At 42.1% G+C, this 20,349-nt stretch overlaps 6 non-coding genes across 6 annotated transcripts; 3 read left to right on the plus strand and 3 right to left on the minus strand.

Moving 5' to 3' along the window:
• Positions 1–3,311: 3,311 nt before the first annotated feature.
• On the plus strand, positions 3,312–3,417 carry TRNAL-CAA. Its single transcript has 2 exons — positions 3,312–3,349; positions 3,372–3,417. It is a non-coding gene; the product is annotated as a tRNA-Leu (tRNA).
• Positions 3,418–3,809: 392 nt separating this feature from the next.
• Positions 3,810–3,881, minus strand: TRNAQ-CUG. Its single transcript has one exon. It is a non-coding gene; the product is annotated as a tRNA-Gln (tRNA).
• Positions 3,882–7,654: 3,773 nt separating this feature from the next.
• Positions 7,655–7,736, minus strand: TRNAL-AAG. The gene has a single exon. It is a non-coding gene; the product is annotated as a tRNA-Leu (tRNA).
• An 845-nt stretch (positions 7,737–8,581) lies between these two features.
• On the plus strand, positions 8,582–8,654 carry TRNAM-CAU. The gene has a single exon. It is a non-coding gene; the product is annotated as a tRNA-Met (tRNA).
• A 5,418-nt stretch (positions 8,655–14,072) lies between these two features.
• Positions 14,073–14,145, plus strand: TRNAK-UUU. The gene has a single exon. It is a non-coding gene; the product is annotated as a tRNA-Lys (tRNA).
• A 2,118-nt stretch (positions 14,146–16,263) lies between these two features.
• On the minus strand, positions 16,264–16,336 carry TRNAM-CAU. Its single transcript has one exon. It is a non-coding gene; the product is annotated as a tRNA-Met (tRNA).
• Between the last annotated feature and the right edge of the window lie 4,013 nt (positions 16,337–20,349).

Raw genomic sequence — 20,349 nt, forward strand, 5'->3', positions numbered from 1 at the left:
GTTGAGGCGGAAGGATCGCCGGAGCCCAGCAGGTCGAGGCTGCGGTGGCCGGGAGCGGCCACTGCACTCCAGTCTGGGCGACAGAGTGAGACTCCAACTCAAAAAAACAAAACAAAGCAAAACAAAAAAAAAAAATAAAAAAATAAAATATAGATATTTATATGTGTAATTTTTAGTTAAGTCAACATTCAGTTTTCACCATGGTGATTTTGTAATATTTTCCACATCTGAGCTATGTGGTATACTGTAATTATTTTGTCATTCTTTGATAACCTTTTGTTCTTCTTGGAATTAATAATTACAAAGAGTACCTTTGCATACTCTTCTAAATATTTACTTTTCATTCAACACCAGCTTTCTGACACGATTTTTTTGGTATAAACTAAAAATACTAAGCTTCGCACTGATTGAACAAACCTGGGGCATTGATGTTTAAATAGAGATCATAAGACTAATGGAATGGACTCTTTATGGCAATAAGATACCAAATTATAAAAAGGACCAAGGGCGGTGCCAGGCCAGAGTAAATCACTCATCCCTACCCTTGAAGAATAAACTATGTTCTGATTGCTACAAGGTTTTTCTTTTTCTCTAGCAGCTAAACAAGAACTGGCCTTGGGATAAACAATGTTGAAGCAATTGCTACTTACTACCCATCAGATGGTGACTAACTCCCGGCCTCTGTGCCACAAGCCTTAAGAACTACTTTGATTGGACAAGAGACTAATTTCAGTCACTTTCTTTTGATAAGAAAACATCTGACAGTGGACTGGTTCTGACCGGTTTACAGAGGCTGCGCACTTGCACGCCTTTATGTCCTGAAAAGACCTTTTGAAGTGTAGGGCCTAATTGTAATGTATTTAAATATTAAGTTTTCACCCTCAAAATGAATATGGGTTATATGTTGCCTGTATGTTTGTTCAATACACATGGGACATGAATACTCATTGCTCCTCCCATCTGTTGAATATGTATGTTTACACAATCTGTTCAGGGTAAAGCTCCTACCCCAACCCCCCCTGCTTTGAAGTGCAGGTCTCTGGTCTTGGCCTGAGGCCAAGTGTCCCAGCCTGCGATATGGCCACCTTGCAGGATGTAACACTTTATAAGAAATAAAGTCTCATTTTTTAAACGTATAGGTTGTTTATGTGTGTTTTTTTCCTTTAAGTTTGCACTGGTCAAACTCATGAGGCAATGCCAGTTTCATCCCCCACTGCCCCTATCCCCTTGGAAACATCTTTCTTTTAGCCCGCTTTCTTCTCTTCCACCATAGACCAGTTGCCTGTCTAGGCTGGCAGCCTAATAGGCACCTAGAATTTTTATTTACCTGTGTGTGAAGTTCCCAGTTACTGCATTTCATAAGTTCTTTTTTTTTTTTTAGTTTAATTCCCTGTTTGGTGGAACCGGTCTCCAGAAATTTCCTGAGAAAGGAGGCATGAAACATACATTTTTTCTTGAGACCTGAAAATGTCCATTCACATTTGATTGATAGTTTGGTTTATTCAGTAACCTAGTTGTGGAAATTATTTTCCTTTATGGAAATAATGTAGAAGCCATTGCCTTGCTATCTTCCAGCTTTTAGCATTGCTGTGGAGGAAAAAAAGACATCATTCTGATTCTTAATCCTTTCTATGCAAACTTTTTGATACCTAGTGTTCTGATATTTCATGATTATGTACTTTGATGTGAAGTTTTTGCCGTACGTTACGCAGGGCAATTGGTGGACCTTTTTTTTTTTTTTTTGAGTTCGAGTCTCACTCTATCGCCCAGACTGGAGTGTAGTGGCACGCTCCCAGCCACAGCAGCCTCAACCTGCTGGGCTCCGGCGATCCTTCTGCCTCAGCCTTCCTTCCAAATATTCGGAACTACAGGCGTGCGCTACCACGCTTTTTGATCTATTGTAGAGACAAGGTCTTGCCAAGTTCTCCGGGTGGGACTCGAACCCGCGGACTCAGGAAATTCACTCGCCTCGGTCTCCCAAAGTGCCGGGAGTACAGGCTTAGTCGCTGAGCCACCGAACCCGGCCTTAGTGGACTTTCTTAATCTGGAGATTTAAATATTCCGTTCTGAAAATTAATTAATTCTGAATATTATATCTTTATTCATTTCCTGAAAGCCCCAGCTTGATGACATATCCCCTACTCTACATCATTTTATTTTCTTATCATTTTCTCCTATTTTCCAACTCCGCCCCACACTTCCTACAACTTTATTTTGAAATTAAAAATAAATTCTGCCTTCATAATATTAATTTTAAGAGCTCTTCTTGTTTCATGAGTATAATCTCTTACCTTCCTGAGGATTTACTTATATAATAATTTTTCAAAAATCCACGTTCTTGGATTACATCCCCTTCTGGTTGTAACCGTCCTTGTCTTACTGCAGAAGTATTTTCGCAAACATCTGGTGACCCTTGGTTGTTGTTCGCATTTAAAGTAAGGAAACCTGATTCTGAAAGCTCTGTGGACCTGGGCCAAGCCTGCAGACTGGAGAGTCTTTGAGAATCCTGTGGAAAACTGGCCATTTCTTTGGGGGATCTTCAAATGCCAGTGCCTGTGGTTCTTTTATTTTTAAATTTACATGCATATCTCCATGCGTCGCTCTTTATCGTCGGGAAACTTTATCCCGGTTTCCACTGACATACACCTTCAACCGCCTGCCGGAAGTTCGGGGAAGGGAGATGAGCCTGTCTATCCAGCTCCGGGAGTCTGGGGAGGGAAGAGATCTGGAGACTGGGGGTCTGTGCTGACATTTCCTTCACGCCATTCTGGTTTCTCACCCCCGCGCTCCCACCGCTTTCAACCCCTGACCGCGCCAGCGTCCGTCACCTCGGCTGCCGATCTGCACGCTCCGGGCCCCTCAACCCGACGCACGCCCCCCCCGCCCCCCCCGGCCCGCACTCCCTCTCCGGCTCTCTCGCGCGGTCCGCCCTGGCTCGCTCGCTCCCGGCGTTGCCAAGCTTCCTCTCGGGAACGGAGCCGGTGCAGCGTGTCCTTTCTGGTTCCGGTGGTAACGGGGCTCTCCGACGTCCGGTCCGGAGTCGGAGCCGGCTTGTCCGGATGCCCGCGCTCCCAGCCCCGGGGCCGGCGGGGCCGGGGCGAGAAGCGCAGAGCTCCAGCCGGAATGCGGGGAAAGCCTGGCCAGCTGACTCCAAGTTCCCGACTCCACTCTGAAGGAACGTGGCGTTCGTTCGTCGGAGTTTTCCGTTTCTTAGATGGAACTGTAAACTGTTAAGAAAAGTAATGGTTTACGTTGATGGTACGGTCCTCCCAGTCGAAGATTACAGTCAATTGAGGACAAAGGCGCCCGGTGTCAGGATGGCCGAGTGGTCTAAGGCGCCAGACTCAAGCTGAGCTTCCTCGTGGTGAGGGTTCTGGTCTCCAAATGGAGGCGTGGGTTCGAATCCCACTTCTGACACAGTCTCTTTTCTTCCTGTCAGTCACTTCCTCAGCCTTTTATTTCTTTTCTTTACCTTTTACTGTTCTAAGGAAAATGATCCATCCCCTTCTTTTCCCGTCTTGTTCGCTACTTAATAAATCGTGTCTCGCTTTGTGTTCTGATCAGTTCACTAACGGCGCACAAACCCAGGAGCGTCCTGGGACGAAAATCAGTCTACAGGGAACAGAAAGACATGAGTATGCAGGCTCCGCGACTTCAGACTGCCCTTGAGCTCCTGGGTTACAGGGACCCCATGTTACAAGTCCTTCCTCACAGCCATAACCCATCAAAAATCGGAGGGGTGGAATTGAAAGCAGCACGGTTCGCTCTGTTTAGTCACTGAAAGCACAGCAAAAGAGGAACAATATGAAAGGTTCCACCGAGATTTGAACTCGGATCGCTGGATTCAGAGTCCAGAGTGCTAACCATTACACCATGGAACCCCTCGTGGTGGTGGTTGGACGCACGGTCCATCTGGGATCTTTCTCTCCGTGTTTTTCGTGTATTTTTGTTTTTGTTTTTTCGCTCCCAATGTATAGAATACAATTAAAAAATGAAACACTACCTTAAATCAAATTTTTTTCGGGGACAATTTTTGGAGTGCCAAACAGGGGTGGGAGGAGTCGTACATTTTTTCCACCGTGCTTTCTTCCCAGGTTTCTTTCCCTCCGTCTTCAGGGCAGTGCAGGATCCTGATCAGGGAACATGGTTAGCCCCGGAGATACCGATTTGCTTTCATTTCCACACCACGAAAGGGAAAAATGAATTTTAGTCCCACCGTTTGAAAGAGAGAAAAGGAAAATACAATATTTCCTTTGCACGGTTTCACTTATTCGTTCTATGATACCTGCAAAATCCTCTAGAGCAGCCTTTGAGTATCTTAGTACTTGCCCTCAGTAATCATCCTGGGCCTAAACTTTTAAAATTTGTCCTTCCCCTCCCTTAAGTGCAGGATCGAGTCTCAGTCCTCTAGGGTAGCCCAATTTTTATCTTTGATAGTCCAAGGTTTCTTAGTAGAAACTCAAAGGATGAGTGAACAAATTAATGAACGAATGAATGGGAGAGCCCAGCTTTAGACTTTCTGTAGACTTTAGACTTCTTTTTGCCTTCACTCCATAGGCCTCATTTTACAAGTCTGAAAGGGGTAATTACTATTTCTCCTCCTCCCCTTTCCCTTACCCCTCTATCTCCTCCCCCCAATCTTCTTTTGCTTTTCCAGGTGTCAGCTTTCAGGTGGACATTTCAGTGTTCAGATGGCCCCACACATAAGTGTATTCTGTTGTGGTTATCAGGCGAAGATGTTAAAATGCTGGAAATAGTCATTTATTTTTTCAAGTCTTAACTTCCTTAAGATCACATGATTATTTATCTAGTAACTGTAAGAACAGCATATAACAAAAAAGATCATTTATGTATCGTGAATAGAAGAAATACTCAGGTGTAAACTTCTACTTCAGTCAATATAAATATTAATTATTGACCCTCTGTACCTATGCTTAATGTGCCTCTGGTAGTCTCCCAAGGTTGAATTACTAAAGAAGTCTTGAATCAGTCTCCTTTTGTTGTAGCTCTGGCCAAGCAAGGTACCAGACACAAAATGTCTACTTAATAAATATGGATTGAATTGAATGTATCTTTTGGTAAAGAGGGAAGCGGTGAAATTAGAAGCCTTCTGGCTAGATGACCATCAAATGCGCCTAAGCATCCACTCCCTTCCTCCACACACACTCTCCTTTCGATCTCCTCAAATCTCCCAGCATTAGAAGATGTTTTAATCCATTTCAGATTCAGCTAAATAATGGGCCCGGATTTCTCCCCTAGTACAGGTGTTATTACTTTTATTCTATGGGTTTACACCTTGTTTCTCAAAGGAAAGGAAAGGAAAATGTCCACTGGTTTTAAAATAATACAAGAATCTCAAAAGCCACCTGTTCAATGACAGACCTTAAACTGCTCTCTGATGATGGATAAAGGGAGGAAGGGTTGTAGGTGACAGTTTTGTTTTTGTTTTCAGCCTTAGCACCCGTATCCCCTGAAAAGGACAGTGGATAAAGACCTGGGAGATAGGGCAGATGGCCATAGGTTGGTTTATTTATTCTTGAGTCTGGGAGAGGCCAGACTTCTTCCTTGGAATTGCCCATGATTGGTTCACAGATATTGCAAGGTGAAGGCAAACACATGAAGGCCACTGAAGGGGATGACTGGAGGAAGAGTTGTCTGAGCCCCCAAACCCAGAAACCATTTGTTTCCTGGTAATTTGAGCGAGAATAGTTTGCAGTCACCTGATTACACTGTTACAATCAGTAGTTCAGAATGCAACTCAGCTAGAGTGTCTCATTCAAGTAGGGCTTCAAAACACACAGCGAGACCTAAAACTGAAGCTCTCAAGGTCTTTCTGGCTTCTCATCTCTGTATACCTTGTTCATCTCACAAATTAGAAGGACATTTTTCATGCATTTATTCACTAAAACTTAGTGAATATTACTTAGCTTTTGTGATTCTGGAGAAGAAAGAAAAATGATTCTGTATCTGACAAAGTGTATGGTGGTTGGAGAAAAGTAGACAATTTCACAAAACTTTTCGAGAGTCATGGTAAATGCTAAAATAAGTGATGGACTGCATAATAACAGAGCATACCAAGTGTATCTACTAACAGGAATACCCTGTGAAGAACAGGTAGCACAGGACAGGTGGGGGATGAAGGGAGGGTGGAGCTGGGGGTCTGCTGTAGTCACCTCAGTACCTGGCATTTCCTTGCTGTATATGTCAGGCTGGGATTTTTTTTTTTTTTTAGTCAGAGTCTCACTCTATTGAGGGCGGTGGCATGCTCACGGCCGTGGCAGCCTTGACCTGCTAGACTCAGGCGTTCCTTCTGCTCACCCTTCCAAGTAGCTGGAACTACAGGCGTACACCACACCCAGCTAATTTTTTTATTTATTGTAGAAACAAGATCTCGCCATGTTGTTCAGGCTTGTCTTGAACCCCTGAGCTCAGCCAGTTCTCTCACCTCCACCTCCCAAAGTGCTGGGATTACAGGCATGAGCCACCATGCCCGACTGAGGTCGGGATTTTTAAGAAATTCACTTATTAATTAATGAATTCACTTATCTGATTTTTAAAATGAATACCTACCCATTCTAACAATTCAAGCAAAGTGTTTAAAAGTAAAATTTATAACCCCTTCCTGTCCTCTCCCCTAACACTTACTGGGAGCAATCTGAATGTGCCCTTCTATACATTGTATTGTTGTATTATTCAGTAACTTCTGAAGAGAATATATCTCAGGTGTCAATCACAGTTCAATCACATTCTTTATAGTAAAAATTGTGCCAGATTGGGGCCATATGTTTAAGGCTTGTCTTTTCCACTAGACATCAGAGTAGAAATCCTCCCTCCTGTTCCCCTCCACATTCTCAGTGCTGATTATAATTCTAGAGCTGGTAGATGAGGCAGAGTTTAAGAAAGCAATTTCTAAACCGAGGCTTCCAGGATGAGGAGAAGCCATACGGGGGAGTGGACTTCTTGGAAAAGAGAGGGTGCCCCTAGGAGGACACAGAGACCTTTTTACCTGGCTGGAGGGACGTAAAGGACAATTGCATGGCAGGGTGCAGTGCTTTTCGTACAGTCACCATTGCTCAGATCAGCATAATTCGGATTCAAAATGTGAAATAAGTGGCTGCGGTGATGCAGAGAAGAGCAGCCGGTTTGGACTGAATTTATTTCTTCAGTGTCCTAGGTAGGACCAGTCTCCAGTCGCAAGCGGATTCGGGGAGACTGGTAGCTAATCATTTGTCCATCATTTATTAAACAATGTAATAAGTAAGTACTGCTGTATCTGCAGGGCCTAAGTAAGTACCTGGTGCATAGGATGCACAGAATTTTATATATAATGTATTATAAACAAGTGCCAGCTCTCATATAAAAATACACCCAGCAGAAGATTAAAAATATATATATATTATTTATAATATTTAAATTTAAAAATTAAATAAAGTTTTGTTATATGTTGGGTACTCCTGGGTGGTGAAAATACAATGGTGATCAAGGGAGTACATATCACACGCAGTAGCTACACACCAATTGTTCATGGAAATAATTAGCTGAAGGCCGGTGGTGTGTTGGCCCCTGAGAGAGCAGAGGTGGAAGCTATGACTGTCCACAAGGAGCTTGAAAATGAACAACTATCTGCTGGGCCAGAGTAGAGAGAGAAAAGCTGTGGCAGCGGTGGGATTCGAACCCACGCCCCCGAAGAGACTGGAGCCTTAATCCAGCGCCTTAGACCGCTCGGCCACGCTACCGCCTACGTAGCGAGCTTTCCTCTAGGCTTCTCCCGAAGTGATTGCCACACTTTTCCAGTCCTTTCATTCCGCTTCCCGCTCTGTTATGAGCCCGTCCCATGCGCCCTCCTTGAGGCCCTTCTGTCGGCACACATTCTCGCTTCCCGACAGAGCCCGAGAACCCCCTGATCCCCGACACTTCTCTTCCTCACAGCTCCCAGGTGGACCCTGGACGGGATGCAGTAGGACTTTTGCTCCGTTTGTCACCAACACAAGAAAAAGGGGTCACGCAGAGCGAGAGCTCCGGAGGACGCTGTGGGTTCCACATCCGCTTGGACTTCAGGGAGTAAGACCCCGGGCTTCAGGAGTGAGCAAGTTCGCGCGTTGGATTCGAGCCCTTTGCTACTAAGGCGAAGCTAGCAAAAAATCCTGAGGGCTCCTCCCTTCGCCTTCCTTCGTACTTTACATGGGACCAGGAGCTCCACGGAACTTCACAAGGGAGGCAAAAGAGTGCAGTGCCTGTTATCTGTCTTGTCTGCCTTTCAGGCAAAAAAGCTCTGATCACAAAGGGAAAGGCTGCTGTCCCTGGCCAAGGAGTGAGATGAAAATCCAGGGCTCCGTGCAGGATTTGAGCAAAGTCCGGACTTAGTTGCCTTCGCAGCCTCTACAATCTCCGCAAAAAAGTCCGGGGATGGGGCGCTTGAAAGTTGTCCCCTGCCTTGTTCTGCGTGGCTTTTCCATCCATACTGTTTTAGACGCGAATGAAATCACAGTTCTGCCTTATTTCGGTACGTCACGGAATTTAAAACTGTAGGCTTTCTTACAGTGATGTTGGTAGACATTTTGAGCAAAAAGGTCGCGCAGTTGCCTCCTTAGCGCAGTAGGCAGCGCGTCAGTCTCATAATCTGAAGGTCCTGAGTTCGAACCTCAGAGGGGGCAGCACGTCTGCTTTTTTTTTTTTTTTCTCTTCCAGCTCCAAAAGAGGCAAGACCGTGAAGGAAATTGACATATCTTCGTACTTTTTCTCTCTGCTCTTTCTGTAATAAAGTGTACGATATTCCTTGTACAAAATAATCTAAGGAAGTTGATTTGATGATACTGATAATTGACTAACAGATTCTTCAAATGTTCAGTTATGAAACAGTTATTTTTACTAAGGATTAAATACTCCAAAATTCTTCTTTTTTTTCTTCTATTCAACTCCCTTTTCCCCAATTCCCCACATGTAAATTGGAGATAGACCTGGTAGATTTTTCAAATGCCTTTCAGATATGCTTGACAATTGTCTTTGTTCTAAAAACACCAGGGTCAAGAAACCTGTCATTTTAGGGTCCTGAGAGAGGGAGGAAAGAATGGAGGATTATACTAGGGGTGTGGAAGGTGTAGTATGGTGCAATATATTATTATTCATTACTGACTTGATTGTCTTTTACCATTCTTCTGGAGTTGCTTACCATCAGGTCACCAACAATGAAATCACATATGAAAAAGGAAAGAAAACAAACAAAGTCCTTCCCCTTCAGTCTCATTGCATAGGACCTTTTCTCCTGCTTCCAGTGCTATTGATTGGATCTAAATCACCTAATCTACAAGATGCAGGAAGAGGTAAAAGGAGAAACAAGAATAGGTGAAGAACACGGGCAGATATTAAGAGTCAAGATGAGTCTCTGACTAAAATAATAATAAATAAGACTCATCTTCAATATCCTGCTCTTGAGCACCTGCTATGTGTCAGACACTGCCCAAAGCTGTGTTCCTATTAACCCATTCTCTCTCAGCTTCAAATTCACCCTCATATAGACTGTTCTATGATGTTGGGACTGAGCTTCTGCAAGCCACATTTCCCAAACTCCTCTGTCCACTCACTTTTTCTTAGTTTCTGTCCATAAGAGTAATCAGAGGGAAACTGCAAGGCAGGAGGAGAGACAAAGGGACTGCTTTTCTGATTTTGCTCATCCTATTGCTCCAACCAAGGCAGTCCAACCTCTATGTGTTTTCTACCTCTCTGTGTTCTCATTCCCAGAACACCTTGCTTCCCTTGTGTAAGTACTAGTGGCAGCAGTAGAGCAGTGATTCCAATCCTTAGAGCTCCAGGGTACCTTTCCTCAGAGGTCCCAACCTCTTCTCTTTTGTTCCTCCAGCCCTGCAAGGTGGTAGTTACTTCCCATAGTTATTATCTCTAGGGTACCACAGTACGCCCAACTGGAATACCTACTCTTATTTTTTAACTAGACCCTGATGGATGCATAAGGGGTAAAAGTATGGCACTGTGCACCACAGAAAAAGCTCCTGCTGTCACAGAGTTTACATGTTAGTGGGAATGGCAGAGAATAAACTCTTAACCAGATATATAAAATGTCAGGTAGTGATACATACCATGAAGAAAAAGAAATCAGCAGGAGAATAGAAAATAAAGGCGAGGGAGATGCTCTGTGACAAAGAGGGAGATCTTTCGGATAAGCAGGCATTTAAGCAGAGAAGGAAAGGAATGGGTCAGCTGTGAGGGTATCAAGGAGAAGAGAGTTCTGAGCCAAGGGATCAGCAGTTACAGAGGGTTTGGTAGGAGTGTGGCTGGCATGTTCAAGGAAAAATGAGAAAACTAATTTGGCTGAAGGTCAGTGAGCAAATAAGAACTTGATAGGAGATAAGGGGGTGTATATAGATCATGATAATGACCAGAGAGGACATTTACTGCATAAGGAAAAGAAAAGACACCAAAGAGTTAAGCTTGTAAATTAAGGAGAAATTATGAAGGTCAGTAGTGACATAAATGTACCACGTGCCAATGATTGTTCTTAGCAGAACCATCTGAGGATGGTACAAGAAATTTCTTGTTCATAGTGACACAACCAAAACATAGTATTATTTTATGGTAATAATAATATTAATAACTAACATCTATTGAATTATTACCAGGTACCAGACACCACTTCAATTACTTTGCTTGAGTTATATCATTCATTTTGTAATGCAGATACATGCTTTTTCCTTAAATTATTTAATTAATTTATTTGTTACTCTTTAAAAATCTTATTTTTCAGCCTTGGCAACATAGCAAGACCTGGTTTCTTCTAAAAACAAAAATAATTATGTGGGCATGGCGGCGTGCACCTGTAGTCTGAGGTAGGAAAATTGCTTTGAGCCCAGGAGTTTGAAGTTACAGTGAGCTATGATCCCACCACTAAACTCTATCCTGGACAACAGAGCAAGATCCTATCAAAAAAAAAAAAGTCATTTTTAATTGGACTCAGATTTAGAAGTAGAGGTTTTCAGAGAAAGACAGCCTGTATCTCTTGGCAATGTTTTCCTAACATTTTTCTTTGGTTTCCTTTATTCTCTTAGCCAAAAATTTAGCATATTTTTTGGACTCTTCCTTATTTTTCTTAGTATGATGTTTCTTCAGAGCAATATGCTAGTATTTGTGTTGCAGGAAACATGGAGTAATATGACACTGAATCTTGAATGCTTTGGTCCTAGGTTTCTTAAAGGGTTTTCTTACAACATTTTGGCGGATATAATCTTCTTCAGAGATATTGAAAAGTATGTGGATTCTGCTAGCTCCTTTGGGCCCTAGGTGATAAGGCACTGCAGTATCAGTCAGTCTAGAAATATCCTCTCTTCCTCCTCCTCCTTTTCCTCCTCCTCCTCCTCATCCTTCTCTACCTTATCCTAACAGTAACCATGTTGCGAACTCTCAGATTGACATCACAAAGCAACCCCAAACCGATTTGCACTTCTCCCAGTTATCCTTGTTCTATAACAGGCAGACATGGCCCTGGGTCAAGACTTCTGCTGCATGAAGACATCGTGTTTGTCATTCCCACCACTGATTCAGACCATGTAACCCTTCCATTCTTCACCCAGAACATTAGCCGCAACATCTGTGGCTATAGTTTTGCATTTATCATCCACTTCACTGAGTGTCTGGCAGCCAATGGCTGGTAAGGAGATATTCAGCTAGAATTTGAAGCAATTGATTGCCTCTGAGTCATCAGAAAAAAGAACTTTGAAATTTTGAAGCCTGGTGTGGCAGGCAGACTTTGACTCTTGTGTAATCTTTTCCCCTGGAATTAAGCTGGATATGGAAACTTATTTTTAACCAATAGAGTGTGGCAACAGGGATGGGATGTCATTTTTGGAATGAGGTTTCATATGATTGTAACTTCTGTCTTGTTGGCAGACTACTGCTTTCTTGGCTTGTACTCTTGGATGAAGCAAGCTGCCATGTAGAAGCCCATGTGGCAAACAACTTAGGGCAGCCTCTGGCCAACATCTAGTGAGGAACTAAGGTTCTCAGTTCAGCAGTCCTCAAGAAACTAAATTCTGCCACATGCCAGATGAGCTTGAAAGTGCATCCTTCTCCAATAGAGCTTTCAGACGAGAACCTAGTCCTGCCTGGCTGACACCCTGTGAGAGAACCTCAAGCAAAGGACCCTGTTAAGCCACACCTAGACTCCTTACACTTATAAATGGTGACAGTAAATATATGTTGTTTTAAACCACTGAGTTTGTTGTTATCCATTACACAGCCACATGTAAATTACAAATTTGGATCTCTAGATTTGACAGTGCAGTAGTCACCTAAGCATGTTATTGTAAACACAGATCCCTGGCCCCATGCTAAAATATTCTAATTCCACGTGTCTGAGATAGAGTCTGTGAATCTGGATTTTTAACAGTAACTCCAAGAGATATGAATGCAGTTAACAGGACCACATTTTGGAAGCCTGGGTCTAGGACATTGCTCTTCCTATATCAATTTATTCCATGTTGACTGAGGAGAATATGTCCTCTCAAGATTCTCATCATTTTGTTCATTGAGGGCTTGTTTACTGGTCAGAACAAGCAGCAGGTTTTCACAAGATTCACAAGTACAAATGCTCTATGCTTTCCAAAGAACTCTCAAAAGATACAGTATCCTTTCCTATTCTGCTTTTTCTAGTAAAGAGCTTTTTGGGGGGAGTGGGGAGAAGAGCTGTTGAGAGGAATAAATTACCTTGACACTTCTTGCCCTCTCGGTTCCGGGGGGGGGGGGGTCTGGGCCTTCTTCCTTGTAAATATTCCCATTTCTCCACACCATTCTTCCCCACTGCCACAGAGTCACTAGGCCAAGTCTGTGTGGCCTACTACTGCATAGTTGTCTGATTTATGTTTTTTGCATCATTTCTTGCCCCACTATGACTTGTTCTTTACATGAAATTAGTGTAATCTTTTAAAATCACCCCTGATCATGTTCTTTCCTGCTTAAATTTCCTAGAGGTTTCACCTTGCTGTAAGAGGGAAGTTTGCACTCTGCCAGGCTAGCCATAACCTCTGAGCCTGTGAGTCACAGGTCTGCCCCTGCCGTCCCGCCCACCTCACCCTCCACCTGCATCAACACTCTGTCAGGCTCTCTGCGCTCAAGCTACTTAGTCTTCCTTTGAGATCTATCAAAATGCTCTGCTCTTTCCTCTCCCTGGAATGCCGGAGCCAGTCCGCCACATATTTGTTCAACTGATTAATACTGAAACCTCAGTTTTCAGTTTAAACATAACTTCCTGGAAGAAGTCTTCTCTAATGTCCTGGAAGAGGTCATCTTCCTTTAAATCCACTCTCTTGGAGATGAAGGGGAGAGTGTGATTTACAATGTGCATACTTTTGTCTCACTTTAACTTTCTTTCTTTTTGTCCCCTTTTACTTTGATTAAAATCAATTAACATTTTTCATTTTTATCTTACAGTGCAGTCGTGTAGATCACCTAAGTCTGTTTTGAATAGTAGCACGAATAAATACACGAACAGAAATGTGCCACGTGATAACCACTGCGTTAGACCTAGCCTTTGAGAAGAAATTTCTGTTGCGGAATTTAAGGGAGGAAAGTGGGTGACAAGTAGTGCAACCAAAATGTTTACATAAGAGGTGAGTGCGAAGGTGATAGTTGTAAATCCAACTACACAGGAGAGTCGCTCGAGCCTAGGTGTTTGAGGCCAGCCTAGGCAAGATAGCAAGGTCCCGCCGCTAAAAACAGTGGAACAAGTAAATACAATGTTCTACACGATATTCTATTTTGAAATTATAGGATTAATAATAATAATAACTATTTTAAAAAATTGAACTGTTAGCATGTCCCAGACAATTTTAAGAGTTTGCTTGCCTTATCTCATTTAATTTGGAAACTCATGTCATAGGATTATATTTGCTTCTCCCAACATCATGTAACCGAAACTTTCTTCTTGAGAGCATTTATCACAAGAAATATTTAAACTGTTATGATGCATTTCGTCCTTTGAAGGCTTCTTCCTTTTAAAGTGTAAACTCAAGGGCACAGGTGGTACTTTCCCATTGTTATAAACCTGGGGGAAGAGGCTCTTGCCAGGAGCCCGGATAGCTCAGTCGGTAGAGCATCAGACTTTTAATCTGAGGGTCCAGGGTTCAAGCCCCTGTTCGGGCGTGATCTACAGCTTTTTCAAAAAAACCAACTTTTTACGCAGGACAGGTTACCTACCCGTAAAAACACAAAACAAAACAAACAAACAACTTCCCCCCCCCCAAGAAAACTCATCACAACCACCAACAAAAGAATCGCCAAATCCTATAAGGTCAACAATTTCCACCCACAATTGAATAACTGACGCCGACTAAAGAAAAACGGTGAGGTAAATACATGGGACCACTACGGTGAGATGGCTCCACATTTTGTGAAAAAAACTAGCAATTAAAGAGCATCTTAGAATACACAGTAATTAATATGTTATTACTCCCATTACTCTGATTACAGGTGCACACAGCAACCTTCTGTTATTTGCTTCCCATTGCGGGGTATATTTTACATAGGAGGGAATATGCTTATCAGTTACCCATATGCCTGTAGTAGGTTCACATTCGGGCTTGGAACGTTTCTGATATTTGGTTACTGTAAGTCAGTCCTGCAAACCTGAAAAACTCTGCGTGAATTAAAAAAATAGTTTCTGGTTTTGTAAAGCAGAGGAACAGAATCTGTGATGGCGCCAACAAGGGTTAAGCATTCTCTGAGGAGCTGCTTGAACAACCAGGCAATCCAGTTTAGGCCTCTCCCAAATCCTGAACTGCATCTCTGTAACTGTGGCAAATCTCTTTAACTGTGGTAGATGTTGCTATTATATGCCTCTTTCAATCTGCAGGAGAATGAATTGTTGAAAGCCTGAAATACAGATCCCATCCCCCCGGCCACCCCAGAGTCCAGGTATTTTGGAGGAACTGCCCAGGGAGTGTACTTTCTTTCCCCAACACAGATTGGGCCAGGGAGGTATAGCCTGTTGATGAATTTCAGTACGTGTGACTCTTGAGAGACTACTGCAAATAATTCAATTTTGAAATGCTGATTGTGTGGAGTAAGATAGTTACAGGGAATATGGAAGGAAAACAGTAACATGTGATATGCCAATTAATGTATTGATTTATTCAAGAAATACTTATTATTTATTTAGCAGATCCTGAACTAGGCACTGGAAATATAGATGTGTATAAAACAGATTCAGTGAGGACTATAATGGAATTCACAATCTAGGAGAATAGGTGGGGGAATAGAAAACAAAGGCAGAAGGAAATAAAAGAACAAGGAAACTTAATATAGTAACATATTCTGTGAAGAAAATAAAATAGGTTGAAGTAATGTGATGGAAAGTTGGTGAGTGAGAGAAGGATGGTGTGATTTGTTTTCCAGGGCTGCCATAACAAATTATTACAAACTAGATGACTTAATACAACAGAAATTAATTTTCTCACAGTTCTGGAGATTAGTAGTCCAAAATAAAAGTTTTGGTAGGGCTGTGCTTTTTGTGAATGCTCTAGAGAATAATCCTTCCTTGACTCATCCTAGCTTTTGATGGTGACTGGCAATCTTTGGTGTTTCTTGCCTTGTGGCCGCATAACTTCAGCTTTAGTCTCTATTTTCACATAAACTTACCTCTGTGGCTCTTTGTCTTCATATAGCCTTCTTGTAAAAACAGAGGCACCCTAATCTATTATGATCTCATTTAACTTAATTGATTACATCTGCAAAGACCTTATGTCCAAATAAGATCACATTCTGAGGTTCTGTGAGCTCAGGGATTTTTGTGGAACTCTATTCAACACAATATAGATAGGAAATCTACAGGACTAGACTTTAGAAGGAGGTTGTGGTGAGGAGATTTTGTGAACATGAGGGAGAAACAAGACTTGCCAGGAAAATAGGATATCAGGTTTTTATCTATCGGTCCATTCATTTTTTCGATAAATTAAGTTGCACCACTAGTATACTGTCACAAGAACTGAAAATCAGAGGAATCTGGACAAATCAGTCTGTCCATTGGAGATGATAATAAGAAGTAATTACGCATAAAGAACTAAAGAAGCAGGTGTGCCAAGACTTGGGGTGTGATCAAGAGATAGAGCTGAGGATCACTCTTTGACAACACTAATCTGGCCTAGGAGTTACAGCTCACAGCTTCAGTAACTTTTTTTTTTTTTAAGAAAGGATTTATTGAGAGGACAGAAAAACACCCACAATCCATTAACTTTAGTACCTTTTAAAGAACAAAAGTCAGGCTGCCCCCTCTGAGGTTCGAACTCAGGACCTTCAGATTATGAGACTGACGCGCTGCCTACTGCGCTAAGGAGGCACGCGGTAGAGGGTTCTCGTCGTACATTTCTAAGCACTGAATTTTACTTCACTTACATTTTACCGTCCAGGTTACCTTCGTTTTAAAATTTCTAAAAAAAGCGTCCTCGTGGGACAATTTCCATAACCCGAGTCAGATGAAGGGAGTCGCTGTTAATCCTGCTGCTCTTGGCTCCCCTCGCTGTGAACTGATGACCTTCACTTCTCACACCAGGTGGAAAAATTTCCTAAATCTCCTGCCCCCAAACGTGCACACTTACCTGCATCGGCGTCCATCCATTTTGCCTCGAAGTAACAGAAAACCAGCCTGCTTCCTCCTGCCCTCCCTCCATACCCGGTCCTTCCTATCGAGAAACATTCAAGTGTTTACTATCTTAAACGACAAAACAATTTCCTTCAAATAGGCGCCCCAGGTCTCCAGTTATCGCTCTGTCTCATTTGTTCCCTCGAGGCAAACTTCCCGCAAGACCACCTGTCCTCGTTTTAAGACAGCACCTTTCCACGTCCCATTGGCTTTTGAGTCCACTACAATCTCCCCGATCGCCCCGTCTTGAGGAAGTCCAAAGAAGGATCTTGGACGCAGGGAACGTAATGGTTTAAAGAATAAGGTGCTCTTGGTGCAAACACTAGGAAATCTGCTAGATGTGACAGCGACAGTAAGAGGAGCAGAGAGGGGTGAAAAGCGTGGTTTACCCACTGTCCTGGTTTGCCAGAGGATTACCCCGGTTTTAGCACTCAAAGACCCACCGCCCAGGAAAACCCTCCCTGGGAGGTGAGAAGTCCGGCTCTCGGTTTCCAGCGATTTGGGCGGAAGAGGGGAGAAAACACAAAACAAACAAACACGTGACAGCCCCATCTCTGCCCCCACCCCCACCCCAGGGTTGAAAGCAACGCTGGTTTTGTTGGTTGTCGTCAATGGATAGGGTTTAGATGATCCTACTTCTGTAGTTGTTGTCTCTTGTTTTTCTCCGGGCTGATGACGGCAACCCTGAAGTTCGGTTGACGATGACGGGCCACCCAGCGTTGCATGGCTCAGAGGGAAGCGGACTTAAATGTGCGGTGTGTGTGTTTGTGATCGTGAGCGGCAGCAGTCGGTTTTTGGCTCTGTCTGTAGAGGAGCGTTTGTGTCGAGATAATGCTAGTTTACATTGAGATAGTTCTAGTTTAATTTTGAACGCCGTGAACATTATGACCGTATTTTTTGAGTTCAGGTAATGAAAATGGCAACAATGATCATGCGAATGTCAGCATGACCCAGACATCAATGAAAAAGTCTAAACGACTTAGTTTAATGACACAAAGACACATACAACTGGATTTGCAGGATAAATAATACAAACGTAGTGTCCTGAACAATATTCAAAAAATAATTTGAATGTAAAAGTACACAGGGAGACTGAATCTCGAAAGTCTGGAACGAGACAGGCAAGAATTTGGGAAACAATCAAAGAATTTTTCGTTTTCCAAAAATGACATCAATGCTCAGTTGAAAACAGCGTTGGACTTGCTTGCAAAGAGACCCTAAAAAAATTAAAAAGTAAAATAGCATTGGGCATAATATTAGAAAAAACACACGTTATGGTTCTCTTAATTACTGTATTTCCTGATTTAGAGGTTGCATCTCGTGGATATGCAAAAAAAGGAAATTTTGATACCATGTATTGGCCCCTTGCAGTGTAGAGTTGATTCCGATGACCTTGCCCTCTGCAATATATCAAGTGATTTGTCAAATCACACAACCAAAAAGAAAAACAAAAAAAGTTTATTGTAGTAGCTCTTCCGTACTTTAATTTGAAACATGGTGTTGAAAAGAATCTTTTTTTGTTTGAAGATTTAATGAAGCCACCTGAAACACAGAACAACTGTCGTTAATATCTTGGTTAAACACTATTCAGACCTTGCTCATCTATTGGCATATTTGGCAGAGTGCTAATGTAAATTTTGGCAAACTTAATTCAGACTATAAACTTCTTACCAAAGAAAATGAAAAGAGTTTACATGCTAAACATCCTGCAAACCTTGTGCACAACACTGATCAAAAAGACTGTGATTTACTTATTTGTGACATTGAGGCTTTCATGATTTATCGAAGTTTATGGTTACTTTTTAGTTTCCTCAAGACATGCAGAAGCACTGAATGAGATTTTCGACTTTACAGAAATGGAAGGAAATCGCCTCCTTAGAAATATGCCTAAAAGATGGCTATCATTGTTGCTGCCAATGGAAATAAATGTTAAAATATTTGCTTGCTGTAAAATTAAATTTTAAAAGTATGAGACTTGTGTAATGCCCTTCTCTAATTCGAAAGTTTGAAAATGAAATGAAGAAACAGAGATTAGTACTTTTATTTGTTTGATGTTGTCAAAGAAGAAACAAAGATTTGTACTTTGTTTGGTGTTGTCAAAGAACAGAATTTCAACAAATGTAAATATCTAATTGGTTTTTATTATCAGATAATGAATTGGGCAGCATTCCATCCATTAAATAGAGGATGCTCTGATAAGGCCAGCAAAGGAGGTGGTCTTTACAGGTAGAAAAGGATTAAGAAAGTAGAAACAAGGAAAAAGAAGAAGATTGATTATTTCAAAGTTATATTTCTTATAGGGTTAAAACAGGGGGTACTTCCTTATCATGCTCAGGTAGACAGGACCCCTTTCTACTGGTTGTTCTGAATTACCTGAATTTTTGGAAAACGGGGCTCTTTTAAAATTCAGTTTCATTACTTGGCACCTAACATGAATGACTCCCTTCTAGTTTGGTCTGGTCTATTGGGGCCTACTATAGGAGCTCAGATTGAAACAACGGCCCCTGGCACATTCTAACAATGTTATATTGTATGAACTGTTACACAAAAACTCATACACTGGAAAAAAAATGGTTGATTTTTCTTGAAATAGGACTGTTTCAGAATGCTGAACTAAAGGGGTGGGGGTACCAGAAAAGGTAGCTAAGTTAAACAGAACTTTCTCCATTTCTTTACTAAAAGTATATCTTATTTATAATCCAGGTTTTATTTTACAAATTCAAATTACTGCTATGTGTTAAAAATAATTTTGCCTGAGAAAGAAAGTTTAACTTATGATAACATTCATTTTTATTTTTTTGAGTTGGAGTCTTACTCTGTCACCCAGACTGGAGTGCAGTGGCCGCTCCTGGCCACTGCAGCCTCGACTTGCTGGGCTCCGGCGATCCTTCGCCTCAGCCTTCCAAATAGCCGGAATTACAGGCGCGCGCTACCACGCCCGGCTGATTTTTTGATTTATTGTAGTGATGAGGTCTCGCTGCCCAGGCGGGTCTCGAACCCGCGGCTCAGGCAATCCACTCACCTCAGCCTCCCAAAGGCGCGGGATTACAGGCTGAGCCACTGAGCCCGGCTGATAACATTCTTATTTAATTGATCTGGAGTATTTAAAAATTGTGGACATCTTACATATGAGCATGATAAGATGGATTTATTAACAAAAAGGGCCTGATTGGCAAACAACTGGTCTACCAAAACAAGACTGTAAATACAAAGTAGTTGAACATTTTTGGGAATCTAGATACTAATTCCTACAAGCCTAAAATCTGATATTGCTAATTAGTAAAATCCTGAGTATTTGATGCTCAAATGCTTTTGTTGAGAGGATATTTAGTGTGATTTTTGTCACATTGAAATGATACCAGGAATCTAAGTAATATGGGCTTGATAACAGCAGAACTGCAAGTCACAGTGAAATTTACCTTTGACTATATTTCCTTTTAACACTATATAAAAGAAAATAAAGATGTACTAAATGTTGCCCCCAAAACCCCCCCAAAAAACAAAAAACCGCACAGAATCAATATTGGAAAAGAAAACAGAAAGGGTAAAGATTATCTACTCTAGCCAGGCATGGTGGCTCGTGCCTATAGTTCCAGTTTCTCAGGAGGCAAAGGCAGAGGGATTGTTTGAGCCCAAGAGTTTGAGTATAGCGTGAGCAAAACAGCAAGACCCTGTCTCAGGAAGATATACTACAGTCTCATGGGACAAAA

This window comes from Carlito syrichta, unplaced genomic scaffold, assembly GCF_000164805.1.
Source record: "Carlito syrichta isolate Samal-C Ts95f unplaced genomic scaffold, Tarsius_syrichta-2.0.1 Scaffold307028, whole genome shotgun sequence".
Taxonomy (NCBI): Eukaryota; Metazoa; Chordata; class Mammalia; order Primates; family Tarsiidae; genus Carlito; species Carlito syrichta.